We start from the raw sequence: 4142 nt of genomic DNA on the forward strand, positions 1-4142 counted from the left end.
TTGAAGATGATAATGGGGATTATATGGTATAAGTTGTCTCAAGCGATACGGCTTCTGGTCTACATTTGGAATGTGCACAGTTCAATTCCCGACCGGAGCACAGATTTCTCAGAGAGTTTTGATGGCTCTACTCAGTTCCTCTAGGTAAAGGCCGAAATAATTCCTCAAATTTGAACACGATTGCTTCCTTTCACGTCCTTTCCCATTCGTTAATTACTAATCATATCATTTGACGTCATGTAGTCTGAGCTTCCAACAGCCTCATCAAGTAAACCACAAATAAAATAAAATCATAACAAACAAACTCCGTGGCCTATAGTCTGCAAGCGAAGTATACGAACCGAGCTACCGCCTCTTGTCGGCGAAGTCAGTGCCAACCTTTTGCGGATAGTGGGTGTCACGTGGACAGCGCAACGGATCCCTACGGCCGTTAATCTCGGTTTGCTAGGCCGGAGTCGCTATTTCCTTCAAATAGCTCCTCAGTTATCCTCACGAGGCTGAGAGGACCCCGTTCCAGACCCACTACTTTTCAGAAAATTTGGTAGCGCCGGGAATCGAACCCGGACCTCTGGATCTGTAGCCAGGAATTCTGACCACTAGACCACAATGAAATGGGCACTTTGGATGACTCTGTATTGAACAAACTTTTGTTTGATGTTGATAAAATTGAGTGACATAGATTTCCTGAGTTCACAGTGAAATAGAGGCCAACTAAAACGAGAAATGCAGAATGACCGTTGAAGAGCCTGTTAGACAGCTGAAACCAGAGTGTCTCAAGAAACGGATGCATTTCTCGAAGAGGATGGTCACTGATAAGGGCCCTTGTCATAAGATTTTTTGAATCGGTAGGGATAATCAGTTGTATAGCTTGTGGAGACGATGGATGAAAGTAGTCGCACAAAGTAGAATGGGACTGCACTTAAGGACCTTACCGACCTTATTACCTGAGAGAAGGAATCCATTTCTAGGATGGAGCCCCCGAGATACAGAACCTGCTTCTCCAAACGATTGGTTTATTGTCAGAATGACTATTGGTGGAGGGGTTTTGTAGGTTAAAGGCAACTTCGGTACATAACGGTGATCTATTGTTATAACTTGCAATATCTAAATTTTAGCGAAAATAAAAAAATGGTATCTATGCAAAGAAAATAATATTTATATATAAATACGATCACGGGAATGAAACCTAGGACATCTCATAAATTAGATGTATAAAGGCGCGTCCATATTACTCGTGCTCGTGCTCGCCAGGCTTGTGCTCGTCGGGAGACTGGTCTGGCTTTTACTTGTGCCCGTAAATCTTCGTCCACACTACTTCTGTTGCTCGCCAGGCTTCGGCGCGTGAGGATCTGTATATTTAGTCGTAGTGTGTATAGGCTGTAGTCGTATTTTAATTTAGTGGCTATAGTTGTTAAATTTGCTTGTTTCGTTACTTGTCATATCGTCCACATTACTCGCGAGCATAGCGAGTGACACGAGCACCTCAAGGCTTACGTCAGGATAGACAGATCTGCATCGCTGTAAATTTTATGTTACACACACTTATTAATTTTTTGTATATCATAAATATCGGAAACATTGTGTCTTATGGAGAGAGACTATTTTATGGAGTTTTTATGTAGGTTATGTGCTTCTTCTGATAATTTCTACACATGTTTCTGTCCAGTTTTGCCAACTCTGCGGCTGAATGTCAGACTGGAGCAGAACCTGTCCAGTAAGTATACAACTTAAGCTTCTCGTGTGAAGAACGAGCTCAGGGATCAAGTTGTTACAAATGTGAACGTTTGTAACGACCCTTGATATGCTCCTTGCACATACAAGAGAACGTGTCAAGGACAGGGACCGTTCCTCTGCTCTCTTCGGTTTGGGCAAATCTGCCTCGCTGTTCTATTTGCCCGCCCTTTGTATGAGAAATGAGCATTCCAAAGTCCTTATCACAAGACCTGTTGCCTAGGAATATAACTAAGCATTATTGAAACGAAGCAATAGCAAGAATAGTATCATTTATACACTGAGATGTTCATGACTTCCAGAACCATTTGTTCTCATGAATGTTGTGGTTTGGTACTCAGTGGTTCTTGAAGCTGCATGATTGACAGTATATTTTAACTAAACTTTAAACGTTTAATAATACATAATAATAATAATTTTACCTTCATCCTTTTATGCAGGGAAATTTTAGATCTCATACAAGAGAATATATGTTGATGTATTTTATTAACTTTTGAGAGAGATGAAACAACAGAACAGTAGATACATTTACGAAATTTTGATCACCATAATTTTTATTCTCAATAATAAGGTAAAGTTTTCCCTGAGCTTAACTAATTAAGCACTACGCCATGAAGACGTATGGAAGAGTGGAAGTATGGACCCACCTTTTCTTGACCTTGGAAGTAGATGGGGGCGAGTGGCCAGGTTCACGAACCTGACCGGTTTACCCACGGAAAAAGAGCCCCCAGTACCCATTGAATAGGAGGTTGGCTGGACGAGATCGAGGAGTGAAAATTCTTGACCCACACCGGGACTCGAACTCCGACCTCTCGGTCGTCCAGCTCGAAGCCAGTCGCTGTACCGACTGCTCTATCCCGGCTCTCTCCTACTAATAATGTTAAGGCGGTTTACATCAAGAAGGAATGTGTGAAGAAGATGTGTAGCATACTAGGACAAATAGTATTTTTTTTCCCTTGGCACTACAGCCCCAGTGGGCCTAGGCCTACCTCCATGAACTTCTCCGTTCACTTCGGGTTTTTTCTAGTTCTTAGACATACGGTAGGGCTCCTTGGGCGGGTGAATAGCTCGTCGCAAGGCCTCTACCTGTACATCAACACAGAAAAACGCACACAAACATCCATGCCCTGAATGGGATTCGAACCCATGATCCCGGCTTCCGAGCGAGCGAAGACAGTGCACGCCTTACACCGCTCGGCTACCGTGACCGGCTCAAATAGTAATTAGATATATAAAATTTGTTTGGGGAACATCAACACGATAAGCTGTGGTTTGGGTAGGAGGTAATATGAAGGATTTCCGAAATTGAGAACATCCAGAATTCCAGAAACTGATGAGAAATCTGCCAGACGTTTAGAAAAATCAGTTTCCCTATAGTCACACGTTGTGCCTCGTGCCAGTATTTCTGTACTCGACCTACTCACCCTGTTCCTCCCTCGTGGATCTTTCTACCCTTAAGATGGAGCTAATACATTCCTCCGAAACGTCAGTTTACACAAGATCTACACGGCGCCACATCCCAGAAGACGGCACTCTTGATATTCGTCGCTCAAATCTTACAATTCGTTCATTATTTCGGAAACGTTTTCTTCAATGAAGTGAGTTTCCTTGTTTCATCTCCTCTACTTTAAAAGCCACGAAATTTCTTGAAGGTGCAGAATCTGTCACGACACTTTTACGCTTGTATGGATGAGCATCTATTCGTGTTAGAAGCGTCATTTTTATACAGATAATAATGTTTGAAAAATGTTTGTTTACTGGAGCGCAATAAACACATATAACACGCTGCAAATTAGATCTGCCTGTAAATTATAAATTTTACATCGAATCTTGGTAAAAAGTACGTTGTTCTACTTAATGTGACGCTAAACGAAATCTCATTTTATTTATGAGCATCCGCAGTATCTTCGCTGCTTACAGTCGGCTGGAACTCAATATCCTGTAACGGTGCTCTATATCACCGACGAACTTTGGTGCCCTCAGTAAGGGGAGGCTCATCCTGAGGTCGTATTTCATCTGTTTTCTGCGTCTCCTCGGACAGTGGGGGCACTTAAATCTGTATATATAATGCAGAATCGCGCAGGTACACTCTATTCCTAGTAACATATCCTTTTTCAGAATCTAATAGTGGCTTAGATAGTCAGCAAAGTTCAGGCACGTTCACAAGAACACTACAGTGGGTTCTTTTCTGAGATAATTCAGGTCACTGAACATCCTCGCAACTTCTTTCCTTAAGATGCATCTTAATATTATCCTCTCATATACACGCCTGTCTCCGAAGTGTTGTGAAGTTTTCTTACCAAAATTTTGTGTGCATGTCTTATCTTGCCCATACATGCTACATGATCAGTTATTCTCATGATATTTGATTCCCTTACTCTAGAAATGTTGTTGGAGATAATATGATCCTT

The sequence above is a fragment of the Cryptotermes secundus genome, unplaced genomic scaffold, assembly GCF_002891405.2.
Source record: "Cryptotermes secundus unplaced genomic scaffold, Csec_1.0 scaffold761, whole genome shotgun sequence".
In the NCBI taxonomy this organism is placed as follows: Eukaryota; Metazoa; Arthropoda; class Insecta; order Blattodea; family Kalotermitidae; genus Cryptotermes; species Cryptotermes secundus.